General features: G+C 37.1%; 1 protein-coding gene across 4 annotated transcripts in view; it reads right to left on the minus strand.

The window, feature by feature from the left end:
• The window catches only part of TBCK (TBC1 domain containing kinase), a 233,478-nt gene that overhangs the window by 1,016 nt on the left and 215,984 nt on the right, over positions 1-16,478 (minus strand). The window lies entirely within an intron of this gene.

The following is a 16,478-nucleotide window of genomic DNA, read 5'->3' on the forward strand; positions in this document are numbered from 1 at the left end:
ACAGAAGATATCTCCAACCTCATGTTTTTCTCAGAATTTGAAAGACAAAATTATTTTAATGTTATGATTGCTGTCACCACTGTATAATAAGTTGTCAACTTGGTTATTATAAATTAAATTACTCTTTTATATGCTAACAATATCTTTATCTTATGGAATAAATGTCTCTTTTGTTCTCTTTTATGATTTTTTTGAATATGTGATAAATATACATGGTAAACAATTCAAATTCAGTAGAAAAGGGTATACAATGAGAAGCAAACTCGTTCCACTTCTGTTCCCAGTCCTCCCTCTCCAGAGGTCATTAATGTTATTATTTTTAGGTATTCTTCCAGTAATAGTCAAAACAAGCTCAAATTTACATTGAAAAAATTTTGATATTATAGTCCACTTCAATGTCCCATAGAGGGCCCATAAACCAGTTGTAACATGTTTTTGGAGCAATCACAACTAACATTTTGAGTTCCCAAACCTGGAATGAATTTGAAGGACAGATCCAGGAAGCCTTCTAGATTCTAGCACAAGAGGACTTTGTAAAAGTTATCAAGACATATACATATCTGACTTAGCTCAAATCTACCTGTTCAGGATCATCGATTGCGTTTTCTCATTCTTTGCACTTCATGATAAAGCAGCCCTGAACTGCATGTCAATCCCAATATAGCATACTGCTTTATGTTCAGACCTTTTCCTGGGCAGATTGTCCAATGTTGGGCACTTGCTCCATTTCCCATCAATTCCTGTCCCCTCTTTAGCTCCTCCTCAATAGTAACCCCCACACATAACCTCAAACCTACCTGACTTCTATTCATTTTCCTGCTCAGGCACTTCCTTCTCTAGGAGCTAAGTTGCCATTAGGGTCCCTGCTTCTCAGCTCCTGAAGTTTCTTGTATGAATCTCAATCTTTGGCCTTACCTCATTTATTTAAATTATCCACTTAAGAGCTTCCTTCTATTTTGTTTTCTTCCTGGTACCTGGCACATGGTAGGGGCTCAATATATGTTTGCTGGATTGAAGTAAACTATGCCAAATGATCATAAAACCCAGGGCAAAATCATGAAGTAAAGAAGTTTTTCTTTGGCTCTTTGGCTATTTTATCTCTGTTCCTTCTCTTTGGTAGTGTCCTGTTCCTCCTCATTGAGTATTTGTGTCCTCAAGTTCTCTTCAATTACTCTCTCTACTAAAACCTGATCTTAGATCTTTCAACAAAAACGACTAAGCTGCTCACAGTGTTGTTGCTTCTTGGCGCTATTTGAAGCTTAATACTTAGTAAGGTCTCAAGGCAGCAATCTAAACTTTAGGGTTCAAAAGAATGGGCTGAGTGGTTTGGCCAGGACAAGTTCAAGGCCTCACTCCCAGAGATTCTGCTCTATTGATCTGGGGTTCAGGGATAGATAGTTTTAAATAAGCACGCGTAGATGATTCTAAAGCAGGTGGCCCATGAACAATTTTTTGAATAATACTGCCTTAAGCCAAAAGGATAAAGTTCTCGGTCAGTAGGTGGGAAAAATAACGCTGGACTGGGATCTTCACAATCTCCAAAACAACTCACATAAATGGGTCTTAGTACTGCTGACCCTACTTATCTTCTCTGTGATTCTCTGCAGTGGCTCCACAGAGATTCAAACAGCTGTTTATATTTCACATCCTATCCTCTCTTAGAGCTACCAGATGGGAATCTTTGATAGCAACTAATGTTGAAGAGAAACAGTGCTCCTGTATTTCAAAAGGTGTCAAGTGAGCCAGTGTGAGCTGGTCTTCATCCTGTTCTTACTTCTCTTTGAACCCCAGTCCTTAAGAAAGCAAGCAGCTGATTCATCTGCCCGAGTCATGTGCAGGCAGAACAGTCCCTGGTACCATATGATTACTGAAACATCTTGGCTGCATTCTCCTACATGCACAATTCAATTACCATTTAGGCCAGAATTCTAAGATAAACATAACATTACTGAAAAAGCCTTGTGGATAAGCAGTCTTAACTTTCAGTTCTTTCAAAACCCTGTGGAAATCAGAAAATGAGTAAGAAAGGACTGTACATTCAACTAATCTCCGTTAAACTATGCTGTAGAGCTAGAAAAGAGTTCTGTTATTGTAACGAAGTCCCTAACAACTAGGCTGCTACTGAGCTGGAAAATGGTAAAGACAAAGCAGGCAGAACAGAGCACTTTGCAACAATCAGGTTGCTGCTGTGTTGGAGGTCTAAGAAGAGTAGAAATGGAGTGCAAGGAGATAGCAAATGTTTAGATGCCTTGAAAAGAAGCAGGCTGTGTTTAAGAAAAAGAGCAACTGTTGAGTTTTTACATAAGATTATGAGTTCTGCTCCTCTGATCCTCTGCTGTTTTCAATTATCCATGTTAAATACTGGCCCCTGGCAGTGAAACCATGACTGCATCTTTTCTACTGCTATGGAAACATTTCTTTGTTCAGTTACTTGGTCATTCATTTATCAAGCATTTCACTGAGCACCTACTAAGTAGGTACTAGGCACTGTTCCAGTTTTTGGAGTGCTTAGAGTTCAGTGGGGGAGATAGTAATAGACAATACGAAGTAGCATAGGTAGCATAAAAGCAGAAGTTGGCCGAGAGCGGTGGCTCAAGCCTGTAATCCCAGCACTTTGGGAGGCCGAGACGGGCGGATCACGAGGTCAGGAGATTGAGACGATCCTGGCTAACACGGTGAAACCCCGTCTCTACTAAAAAATACAAAAAAACTAGCCGGGTGAGGTGGCAGGTGCCTGTAGTCCCAGCTACTCGGGAGGCTGAGGCAGGAGAATGGCGTGAACCCGGGAGGCGGAGCTTGCAGTGAGCCGAGATCGCGCCACTGCACTCCAGCCTGGGCCACAGAGGGAGAGGCTGTCTCCAAAAAAAAAAAAAAAAAAAAAAAAAGCAGAAGTTTAGGGATCTTAGCAGTCCAGAGTAACAGAGTAATAAGCAGAGTTTCTGAATTTAACAGGGGCTGGTTTCTTTCATCTTTCCTTCTATTTCTCTTTCATTATTGACTTAAAGGGAATGAGAATCCAGATGTGATGGCCACAATTGCGATACTTATCAGACAGTATTCTTTGTGGCTGTAGCTTGATAGGTTAGGGAGGAAAGAAAAGGCTGTGGATGTGCTGGGGTAGATTTCCACAGTGTGAAAAAAGTCACATCATACGTGGAGGAGATACACAGTGGGGCAGGGGAGAACCAGGCATCTAGGGTATAGGGTTTCTTCCACCTTTCATTTTTCATCTGGCAGGGCTTTTGACTGTATACTCCACAGAGTGCAGACTCCACCCAGAAATTACAAATCTAGACTTACTGAGCAACATCCTTGGTGGAGGTGGCAGGATATCAAACTGAACCAGTGGTTATAAAGTCAGCAAAATCATCTGGGTGCTTTTACTAAATTGCTGGGTAAACAGCAATACCCAGGTTTGTTCCAGACTAGTAATAAATAAGAGTTTCTTGGGGCAGAGCTCTGACATCAGTTGTTTTTAAAAGGGTCCCCCTTTCCCAGGTGATTCTAATGTGTAACTAGCATTGAGAGTCATTTAATTAGATAACGGGATTCATTTGCAGGTCAGGTTTGTCTGGGACCTCAAACTGCAATTCCTATAGGTATATGTGGAGAGCAAGTCACTTTGCACTAGAAAAGGCTGCTGTGTTTGTAGGGCTGAAATTTGTGAGGGCCAAACTTTATCAGACATAGTAGAATTTAATGTGAAACAGATTATTACAGACAAAAAGGGAGATTTCATAGTGATAAAAAATTCAATTTGCTGAAAAGATATGACAATTCTAAATTTGCAAGCATTCAATAACAAAGACTCAGAATATAAAAGTGTGATAGCACTGAATGGCAAAACAGACAAATCCACCATGATGTTAGGTGAAATAACCAGAAAACAACCAGTAAGATGCAATATTTGAACAATGCAATTAACAAATCTACATAAGGAACAAATACAGAACACTAACGCCCAATACCTTCAGAATAGAATTCTTGTTAAGTACACATGAAACATTTCCAAAATTGACCAATTCAAAAAAGCAACTCTCAGATTTTTAAAGGATTAAAATTATTCAGATTATGTTCTTTGATGACAGTAAAAATTATGCTGGAAATCAGTAACAAAAAGGTGACTAGAAAAATCTCTAACTCTTTCTAAATTAAGCAATATGCCTCTAAATGTTACAGGTCAAAGAATTCACAATGAAAATTAGAAAATATCTTCAACTGATTAATAATGAAAATAACATAAAAACTCGTGGGTCGCCACTAAGGCCCACTATAGGGCCACATCCCATGTAGAGAGAATGGAGTTCTTCAAACTGCACAACTAGCTGAGATCTATATAGCAACATTCCACGTGAGGGGGCCAGATATGCTATCTGCTGGCACAGGATCTGGGGACTTCCAGACCTCATTTTTGTGGACAGCCCTCCAAGTGGAGAGGGTCCAAAGCTTTTGTATTTTCACCATTCCTCTGGTTTTTAGGATCTGGTGCTGGAATTCATTTCTAGGGTGTGGTTAGGCACACCTTAATACAGCAGTATCTGAATGTGGAAGGCTCCTGTGGGTGCCACTCTATCTTGTTTTCTCTTTTTATCTTGCATCTGAACTTGGATTAAGAGACCGGCATGTTTGCCTGGAGAAAGTTAAGTTGTGCTAGCAGCAGAATAAGTGAAGAAAAGGGATTGTTAAGCAGCCACAGAGTAGTGTGGGTGAACTAAGGCCAAAAAATTAAAAGCTGATGATAGGTAAGATTCATGAGGTATGTGGATCAGAATCATGTCTCTCATTGGGCTTTCTAGGACACAGGTTTGGGAAGAACTCATGGTAGCAGTAGGAAACTAAGAAAGCTTTGGGGTTCTGGAAGATTTAGGGAGGAACACATGGCAGGACAATAGGTTACCTGATATGAGTCTGAAGTTGATACTGGAGACTGGACAATTGGCATGGACTAACTAAGACCCTGACAAAGCTCAAACAGAGAAGTCTTTTCTCTCTCCCATTTTATCTGCCCATTCCTTTCCCTCCAAATAATCCTACATTTGGGGTATGAAAATTTTACTTTCGGTTGAGCATGGTACTGAATAAAGAAACTGGCAATTATCCTATAATAAGCAGCCGAAGTAATTTGCTTTTCTTTATCTTATGGATGTGAGGCAGATGCTATTAGTCTTATGCCTCCTCTTGACCCTCTGGAATGCTGAGAATATGGCACATATTCAATATTGCTGGCACTGTGTGACCATGGCTAGGCTGACGCTTCACACAAATTAGGTGCATATTTCTAAGAGCTTGGCTAGACAAGGCAGATAAGCATATTTGAGATGAAAAACAGAATATGGGGTGATTTCTCAATCTACAGTACAGTGTGGCCTTGGAATAAATATAAGTGAAGTGCTGTCTTGTTCCAATTAAGAAATTTCTGAGCTCATTAATACAGTTTTTAATCAGTAGAACTGTCCATCTTAGTGATCTCAATGAGAAACATAAGAACTATGGCAGGGATTAGTAGGAAAGAGGTGGGAATGATCTCTCTTAACACTCCACTGATTTCTTCCCTTGATTATATAACCAAATACAATTTTGAATGTCACTTTTTGTTTCAGTCCTTATTGTGGTCCCCCATACTAAGATAAATATTTTGTGTCCTGCTAGTCTTCCATATTCAGATCATTTTAATTCATTGAAGTTTATTTTCTTAATAGTATTATATAAGGTATAAAACTCGTTTTTATAGTAATAGTATCTAATAACAATTAGGCAGTGGTTGCTGTATTTTGTAATTTCACTCACAGAAATAAAACCAGCAGCAGAGCAAAGCCAAGAAGGAGAATGCACAGGTTAGTAATCATTTTATACCCTACCATAGGTACTTGTGACAAAGAAGGAGAAGAACAGGTAATTCCAGCATATTAGTGTGTTATATATGAGAAAATGCTAATTATGCATTTTTTAAAAGTGGGAGAGTCTAGAAGAATAGCCATTACATGGTCCAGCTTTCTCATCCATGTTTATTTTACAGATAACTACAATGGTATCTGGGTTATTTTCAACCCATACTGATAGTATTCTTCAGTATTGTTCACAAAAAGTGTTCTAATAAACTTTTAACCAACTTGTTTCTATTTTTCTTGGAAGCAATATTTGAGGTTAGGAAATTTGATAGTGTAAGGATTTTTATCTTAAAAAATATTTTTATAGTTTGCGTTACATAAGGAGATATATAAATATCTAGAGTGTGCTAACTCAATGTATTTCATGTTTTAATTTCCTGTTACCCAAAGTTGCTATCTCTATTTCATGTCTTCCCATTCTTTCTCTGTACCTTTTTAATTTAAAAAAAGTAAAAAAATATATAAATATAGACAAGAAAGGTATAATGAGCAGCTTCAACAATTGTAACTTGTAGCCAAATTGTATCATTTATTCCTTCCATGCCCTCCCCTCTTCCCACCTTTGTACTGTTTCGATGCAAACCCAGATATTTTATCATTTCATACATAAACATGTATCATTGAAATAACAGGATTTAAAAAATATATACCCACAGTACTATCACACCTAGAAAAAAGCCCCAATAATACTCTTCTTGTACAATATAATCAAATATTCAGTAAGTGTTCAAATTTCGAATTAGCTCATAACTCATAAACGTCCTCTCTCTCTCTTCCCCTCCCTCTCTTTGTCTGTCCATCTGTTCATCCATAATTAAATTTGTTTAGTTGAGTCAGGATCTACACAAGGGCCATGCATTGTGACTGACAGACATCTTTTAAGACTCTTTTAATCTAATGGTTTGTGCTATCTCTTTTCATTTCTTTGCAAGAAGTCTATTCTCTCTCAAATTCTCCCCAAACTTTTGTCTCTACCACTCCCCCAAAATACTCTTATTAAGACTGGCAGCAATCTCCACATTGTCAAATCCAACTTTTAAAACTCATTCTGAATCTGACTTGGCCTATCAGCATCATATGACACATTTGATCATGCCCTCCTTTCTTCAAAACTTTCTTCCATTACCTTTCAGTACACCAATCCCTCCTGGTTCTACTACTTCACTAGCTGTGCCTTCTCATCTCCCTTGGTGGATTTTTCTTATCTTTTTGACTTTGTGCCCCATTGCTTAGTCCTCTGACCTCTTCCCTATCTACATTCCTCCCCTAAATGATTTCATTTAGTCCCACAGATTTAAGTCCTATCTATACACTGATGATTGCAAATTTGTCTTTACTATCTTCCCTGGAATTTAAACTCATGAATCTGCTTCCTCAACATCTATTAGACACTTTGATATCTAGTAGGCTTCACAAGCTTAATATTTTCAAAGGGGAACACTTGATTCCTACCCTCCTCTACCCAATCCTCTCCTGAAGTATTCCTTATCTCAGGAAATGGCAATTTCAGTCTTCTAGTTATTTAACTAATAAACCTGGATGTGTTTCTTTTTTTCTTTACCAATGTATCCTGTAACTTTAGAAACATATTCAGAATCTGATCACTTCTCACTGCCTGTACTAATATTGTAATAGCTCAAGTGATGGTTATTTCTTACCTAGATTATCGTAACAACCTATCAACTGGTCTCCCCTGCTTCCACTCTTTCCCCTATGGTCTAATGCTCACACAATGTGAGGGATTCTTTTAAAATATAAGTCAGACATTTCGCATAACCTGTCACAAAGCATTTTAATGGCCTGTAGTTTTATTCAGAATAGATTCCAGTCTTTTCCATAGTCCATGAGGTCCTACATGATCTGCAAATCTGCAAACCATTCCCCAACTCCCCATCATCAACCTCTCTAATCTCATCTCCTAGTCCAAACCACCATCATCTCTTACTTAGATTACTGCAAGAACTTCTTGACTACTTCTATCCTTGCCCAGTATAATCTTTCTCTACATGACAATCATCAAAAGAATGATTCTCTTAAAATATGAATTGGATGATATAACACCCTTTGTTCCACATCTTCTAGTGGCTTTCCATCTCAGAATAAGAGCTCCACTAATCACTCTATAAAGAAAAGAAGCCATCAACACTCTTCTCCCTCATGTTAACCTTGAGCATTTATAAACACTATATATATATATATATATATATATATATATATATATATATATATATATATAAAATCTATCTATCTATCTCAAAACTATATATATGTATGTATGTTTATTGATGGTCTCTCCCAAATATTGTAAGTTCCATGAGAGTAGGAACTTAATTTTACTTGTTACTGTTTCTCCAATGCCTAGAACAGTGACTACTAGTACATAGTATTTGCTCTAATATATGTTGAATAACTGATTCATTCATTCAACGAATACTTTCTGAGCATCTACTGTGTGTCAGGCACTATGCTAGGGACTGGTTAAGCTGTTTTACTTCCAGTGGAGGAGACGGAAAGGATTTTAGAGCAAATTATTAAGGAATCTGACTGGTTCTGGTAAGGGTCAAATGCTAGTTGCTTTTATCCTTTACTAATAGGGTCTTCACCCAACTCTTGTATGAGTTGAACAGGCAAGATAATTTTTTAAAATGGTATCTTTTAAAAGACATCTACACAAAAACATATACAAAAACTGTGATGTTTTTAAATATAGAAATAAATGCTTGTGACATATGTTACTATATGTAACATATCATCTATATCCACACATGATAGACAATATCCTCACTTCATTTCCACAGTTAAGGAAGAGAAGTAGATAGAAGAGTTTAAAGAGGATGCAGTGAAAGTTTTACTTTCTACTCTTAGGCTCTGTGCTATCATAATCAGACTCTCCATATGTTCCCACCTTTGTCTGCAGCTAAAATTGCTCTGTTCAAAGAAGCCCCGTGCTTTCTTAGTTCCTTTTTTCTCAATGAGTTTGGCAATTTTTAATGGATCACTCAATAGAAGCGTGGGTGGGAAAAAAAAGGATAAATGGATATCTTCATGAACAATTATAAATTTTCCTTCTTTTCCTCTCCTATTTTACTTTCATATGTAATTCTAACAAAATCTCATAAGGATTAAAGGTAAGAAAGATAATTTAAAATTTTTAAAGTGTAGGTTTTAAATAGAAATGTCAAGACAAATAAATATTTTTCCTACGGTGCATAACATCTTAGCATGAGTATAAGTCAATACAACTTATACTCCATAGTTTGGTTTGTTGAAAGTCCAGTTATATATATATACACGCACATATATATGATTTTTTCTTCTCACATGTCAAAATGGTATTTTCCTTTCCTTTCTCTTCTACTTCACTTTGATCTCATTTTCTTTAATTTCTTCTACCAATCACTTGCACTTATTTTTTTCTTATTTATAAGCTAATTTATAATGGAGACAGTGAATTTTTATGGTTTCTTGAAACAAATACAAGTTATTAATATATCTTTTAAGGGCCTTTTTAACAATCTCTTATTGAGGTTATCACCTGGAATTTGTCTTTCTTTCTAGAATAATTCATTTATAAGCTTTTAAAGGTAATTATGGAAAGTATGGAAAATTATACCATAATTATGGTAATTATGGAAAATGAAACTCTACACCTTTTTTTCATGTTCTGTAGAATACTGTTTATTACATAAGTGGGAGGATTCAATACACATCTAGTATAAGTCTTCTTAGAATTCTAGTCTGAATCTCCAAATGCTCAGCTGATAATTTTTCCAGTGATGCACCATTAGCACTTCAATTTCAGTATGTCCAAAATTAATCACATTCTTTCCAAACCTACGTTATTCTTCTCTTCTCTATCTCTGGTAACAGTCTCAGCAACCTCCCCAAACACCCAACTTGGAGACTTTAAGGTCTTTTTTAATTACTTTTTATTTTTGTAGAAACAAGGTCTCGCTTTGTTGCCCAGGCTGGTATCAAACTCTTGGAGTGATCCTTCCTCCTTAGTCTCCCGTAGTACTAGGATTACAGGTGTAAGCCACCACTCCCAGCCTAGGTCTTATATCTGTCTCTCTCTCTCTTTATATTAAATATAGACAGATATAGATAGATACACACATATTTTAAAACTCCTTTGTCTCCACATTTAATTAGGTACAAAGCTGTGTCAATTTAGGACTTGTCTTGCATCCATTCCTTTCTTTCTTTTTTTTTTTTTTTTCATTCTTCTTCTACTTCATTTTAGAGCCCAATTATTGTTGGATTAGTTCCTAAGTGGTCCTAATGCTTCTAGGTTTTCCTCACCCAGTTTTCTGCTGACTGGTGGTAACATTATGGAAGGTTCTCAGAAAATCCTGAGACTTCAGTCAGATTCATATAGAGATTTCTTCCTTACTACAGTTATTGTCCTTAAGCAAAGTAAGTCAAAATCCATGGATCCCTTCCAAGAAATAGTTTGCTTACCATAGTTAGTAAAGACAATGTGTACTATTTAAAATTTTTTTTTGGAAGTTTCATTTTGATAATAGTTAAGTCTAACATCCCTTTGCATTTCAAGAAAGACAAATTCATTACACACATACTTGCTTACTCCTAACACAAATATATACATTAACTTATATTTACATGAAAGGTTAACAAGAAGAGAAGATTGTTCTTTAGTGTTACAAAGAAAGTAAGGAAAGAAAGTGACCAGGTGTCTTGAAACACATAGTAACAGCAGTGGATTATTTCCCCAGTCTTATTTTGAAAGTCACAGAGCTTTGGCTATGAGTCTTAGGCAAACCCTTCTGTTGTCTCTTCCTCACAGTCTTGTGAGCTTTGTTCACTCTGAGGACTACCAACTATTTAGATGGTGAGAGACTGAAAGCTTGAGAGAGAGGGTCAACGTAAAGGTAAGAATCTAGCATTGAGATAGACTGGGAATATTAGGGATAATCTCTGTTCCTTGGTGTTTTAAAATTTGTTTAATTGGGATCAAGGGCAAAAGAAAGGGAAGACGCTTAAATTTTGGCAAAACTTAATACAAATACAAAAGTTATTTTCCAAATGACTTTCCAAAATACAGCTGATAGTGTGTTACTTTCCTTTTCTAAAAACCTTTAATAGCTCCCGACTGCTAAAATGAAAACTCTTTAACATAGTACTCAAGGTCCTCTATTATACTCAGATTCTCCATCTTTCCAGCTTTATGTGCAGCCAAACTGCTCTTCAAAGAAGCCCTGTGCTTTCCAATGCTACTGTGCTGTTTCCTTTGCCTGAAATACTCCCTCCTGACTGTGGCCCTTCCCAACACTTGGTATTACTGAAATCCTACCCATAGTTGAAGGTCTAGGTCTATTATCACCCTCTCCATAAAGCTTTCAGAATTCCTCACTTACTTAGATGAAATTTCTTCCTTCTCAGTAAATTCCAGAACTTTAATTATAAATCTAATATAGCACATGTCACAATGTTGCATTCTGCCTTCAATTTTAATCATTTGTATACACGTTTAATCTTCCTAACAAGACTGAAAATTTTATGAGAGCAAGGGACTGCATCTTTTTCATTTCTCTTTCCTCACAACAGTTTCCATTTGTAGGCATTTAATGTTTATTGTCTTGAATTAAACTAGTACTTGATGCTAGTATTTTTTCTTTTGCCGTCCTCTTTAGAGAAACTTGTGCAAAAGTGTAGTCTACTGCAAACTATTATTTTCATGTGTTTGTTCATTAACTTAATCAATTTGGCTATCAAATATTTATTGAGTGCTTTCTATTCGAAAGGCACCATGTTAGGGGCTGGGGATATAACAATGAATGCAATATAGTCTCTCTCCTCAATGAGCTAGATGGGGATATGAATAAGTAAACAAGTGATTACAATACCATTTAATAAATGCTACCTAGAGTCATCATTTATGGTTGTTCAAATTGTGTCTTGCATGAGAAAGCCTGAAAAAGGGGGTAAGTGGAGCCCGAAAAGTTGCCCATCCTTTCCTTTCTAAGCTTTGTGCCCTCACAGGGTGCTGTATTTCTCTGAAGGAAGCATGAGATTTATCTAATGCATACGTAAAGTTGCTCTCTATATGTAAACTAAGTAAAAGATTTTCTATGAGGATTTAAGAGTGGTACTTAGTTCCAGACTTGAATTGTTAAGGAAAACTTCCACGAAGAAATGCTATGTAAACAGCATTTCAAAACACATGGGAGTTAGCTAGGTGAACAGAAGTGGGAAGAATGCTCCAAATGAGGAGAAAAACAAAAGAATATAAGGAACTACAAGTAGGTAATTATGGCTGAAACCTAAGAGGGTGAGGGAGCAGCGGCAAGGAAGGATCTTGGAACACAGACCAGAAGAGAGCCTTATAAAACATGATTAGGATTCGAACTTCATTTTGAAGGCAATGTAAAGTCATAGATACTTTAGCAACTAGTCATAGGTATTTTGGCAACTATCACATTTACATTTCAAAAAGCTCAGTCTAGTGTAGGGCGGAACAGAGGGATGGGAAGCTGCAGGCAGGAACAGTGGGGAGCCGCAGTAAGTCTTTCAATAAGTCAGGCACAAGATATCAGCGACCTGAGTGAAAACAGTTGTGTAGTAAAGATGGAGATAATCTTAGACCTAGTTAACAGAATAATAAGCCAAATAACAATTTTTCATCTAATATCTTGCCATTAGTCAAGAAGGAGAAAATACTACTTCAAATAAACAGGCTGGGTGGTTTGGAGGAAAGTATAGGAACTCTGTAGACAGACAGCCCTGGGTCTGAATCACTACTCTGCCATTTGTTAGCTGTGGGCTCCTGGCCAAGTTTCTTAGCCTTTTTGGCCTTAGTTTTGTTACCTGTTAAATGTGTAATAATAATTCAGTTAAACAGTATACTTAAAGGGTGGTTGGAAAAATTATATATATAGGAACACCTCATTTTATTGTGCTTTGCTATAGTGCATGTCACAATTATTGCATTTTTAACCAATTGAAGGGTTGTGGCAATCCTGTGTCAAGCAAGTCTATTGGTACCATTTTTTACAATAGCAATGTGCTCACTTTGTACCTCTAAGTTCCATTTTAGTAATCATTGGAATATTTGAAACTTTTTCATTATGATATCTGTTATGATCTGTGATAAGTGATCTCAGACGCTGCTACTCTAATTATTTTGGGCAACACGAGCCATACCTATATAAGACGGCAAACTTAGTGAATAAATGTTGTATGTGTTTTGACTACTCCACTGAATAGCCATTCCTCTGTTTCTCTCCTTCTCCTTAAGCCTCCCTATTCCCTGAGACACAAAAATATTAAAAATATTAAAATTAGGCCAATTAATAACCTCACAATGGCCTTTGGTGTTCAAATGAAAGGAAGAGTCACATAACTTTCACTTTAAATAAAAAAAATCTAGAAATGATTAAGATTAGTGAGGAAGGCATGTTGATAGCCAAGACAGCCCAAAAGCTGGGCATCTTGTGCCAAACAGCCAAGTTGTGAACGCAAAGGAAACATTCTTAAATGAAATTAAAGGTGCTACTCCAGTGAACACCAAACGACAAGAAAGCAAAATGCCTTCTTACTCATACAGGGAAAGTTTTTGTGGTCTGGATAGGAGATCAACCCAGTCACACCATTCTCTTAATCACCATCTGCAGAGCCAGGCCTTAGCTCTCCAATTCTGTGAAGGCTGTGAGAGATGAGGAAGCTGCAGAAGAAAAGTTGGAAGCTAGCAGACGTTGGTTCATGAGGTTTAAGAAAAGAAGCTGTCTCCATAACTAAAAGTGTAAGGTAAAGCAATAGGTACTAATGGATAAACTGCAGTTATCCAGAAGATCTAGCTAAGATTGCTGATGACACTAAACACATTTTCAGTGCAAATGAAGCAGCCTTTGATTGGAAGAAGATGCCATCTAGGGCTTCCATAACTACAGATAAGAGATCAATGCCTGGTTTCAAAGCTTCAAAAGATAGGCTGACTCTCCTCTTAGGTGCTAATGTAGATGGTGACTTTCAATTGAACCTAACACTCACTGACCATTCCAAAATCCTAGGGCACTTAAGAATTATGCTAAATCTACTCTGCCTGTGTTCTATAAATGGAACAACAAAGTCCAGATGACAGCACACCTGTTTGCAGCATGGTTACTGAATATTTTAAGTTCTTTGTTGTGACCTACTGCTCAGAAAAAAAGATTCCTTTCAAAATATTATTGCTCACTGACAACGCACCTGGTCACCCAAGAACTCTGATGGAGAACATACATGGAGATGAATGTTGTCTTCATGCATTCTAACACATTTTGCAATCCATGGATGAAGGAGTCATTTCACCTTTCAGGTCTTATTCTTTAAGAAATACATTTTGTAAGGCTGTAGGTGCTATAGATAGTGACTCCTCTGATGGATCTGGGCAAAATAAATGGAAATCCTCTGGAAATAATCCACCATTCTAGATGTCTTTCAAAACATTTGTAACTCATGGGAGGTCACAATATCAACATGAAATGGAGTTTGGAAGAAGTTGATTCCAACCCTCATGGATGACTTTGAGGAGCTCAAGACTTCAGTGGAGGTAGAAATTGCAGATGTGGTGGAAATAGTAAAAGAACTAGAATTAGAAGCAGAGCCTCAGATATGGCTGAATTGCTGCAATCTCATGATAAAACTTGGATGGATGAGGGGTTGCTGCTTATGAATGACAAAAAAACTGTGTTCTTGAGATAGAATCTACTCCTGGTGAAGATGCTGTATCATTTTTGACAACAAAGCATTTATTACATAAATTTATTTGATAAAGCAACAGCAGGATTGAAGAGTATTGATTTGATTTGGGAAGAAGTTCTACTGTGAGTAAAATGCTGTTAAATAGCACTGCATGCTACAGAGAAATCTTTCATGAAGAGTCAATTGATATGGCAAATTTCATTGTTGTTTTATTTTAAGAAATTGCCACAGCCACCTCAATCTTTAGCCACCATTGCCCTTAAGCAACCTTCAGCAACCATCAGTCAGTAGCTATCAACGTAGAGGCAAGACCTTGCACCAGGGAAAAGATTATGATTTACAGAGGGCTCGGATGGTTGTTAGCATTTCTTTTTTTAAGCAATAAAGCATTTTTTGATTAAGGTATGTACTTAATTTAGACATAATGCTATTGCATACTTACTAGACTACAGGATAGTGTAAACATAACTTTTATATGCACTGGGAGTAAAAAAAATTGTGTGATGCATTTTATTGCCATATTCGCCTCATTGGGTTGGTCTGGAACTGAATTTGCAGTATCTTTGAGGTATGCCTGTGCTTCTGTGAGTGTGTGTGTGTGTGTGTGTGTGTGTGTGTGTATACCTGATTCATAGGTAGATCCCTAGTACAAGATGGTTTCCTTCTTTCCTCTTTTCTTCCATTACCCTTTCCTTAATTACTCCTTTTATAGGAGAGAAATTTACAACACTTTGCAAATGCATAGATTCAAATGTAAAATGCAAACTTGTCCCCAAATGGAATTTAAGATAGGGCTTTATGGTGTTCATGGTGAATTCTTTATGATGGAGCAGTGGTTTTTTTTTTTTTTACCAGTGACTCTTAATGTTTACTGGGCCACAAACCATTTGGCAATCAGATAAAGAGTATGAATATTATGTCTCAAAAATGGCATTTATGTGGAACACTTCACATATAATTTCAATTAGTTCAAAAACCTCCTGAAATTCATGATGAACTCTAGGTTAAAAAGTTTTCTTTTATATTATGTTTTAATTTTTTAAAATTATGTTAGTGACTTAGTGTTTGTGAATATGGCGATTAGGATCTTCCTATAGATTTATAGATTAGTGTTTAATAATAGTTTCCACTTTTATTTCTTTTTTTAGACAAAGTCTCGCTTTGTCAGCCAAGCTAGAGTGCACTGGCAATGACCTCGGCTCACTGCAACCTCTGCCTCCTGGGCTCAAACAATTCTCCTGCCTCAGCCTCCCCAGTAGCTGGGATTACAGGTGTGTGCCACCATGCCTAGCTAATTTTTGTATTTTTAGTAGAGACAGGGTTTCACCATGTTGGCCAGGCTGGTCTCGAACTACTGACCTCAGGTGATCTGCCCGCCTTGGCCTCCCAAAGTGCTGGGATTACAGGCATGAGCCACCACACCTGGCCAATAGTTTCTACTTTTAAACAAGTTCTTCCAGAAATGGCTATGTGAAAATTTTTTTGAAAAGCGAACTATGATAGAAAAGTTTGCTTGAAAACAATCCTTATTCTTAAAAACATACACTGGCTCATGTGAGAGGACAAGGCTCTTCTGATAAAATTCTGTCATCTAATACCATTTTGTATCAGGAGCCCTAATAAGTCTTGTGGTACATTTTCTTTTGATCTGTAACGTTCGGGAACTGAATTTCTGCAACAATCATTTATCGGCTTCTGTTTACACTAGACAACTGAGACCAGTAAACCCACACTGTGTCCAAGCCACTGGTCATATTACACAAAGCACACTATACTCTGAAAAGAATGTATACAATAAAAACTGAGATTCAAAACACAGTTAGGACTGTGATGGATCACAGTCAAGTTCCAACCTCTGTGGGTCAAATGGGAGGGCAACTATGGTTA

This window comes from Theropithecus gelada, chromosome 5 (assembly GCF_003255815.1).
Source record: "Theropithecus gelada isolate Dixy chromosome 5, Tgel_1.0, whole genome shotgun sequence".
Lineage (NCBI taxonomy): Eukaryota > Metazoa > Chordata > Mammalia > Primates > Cercopithecidae > Theropithecus > Theropithecus gelada.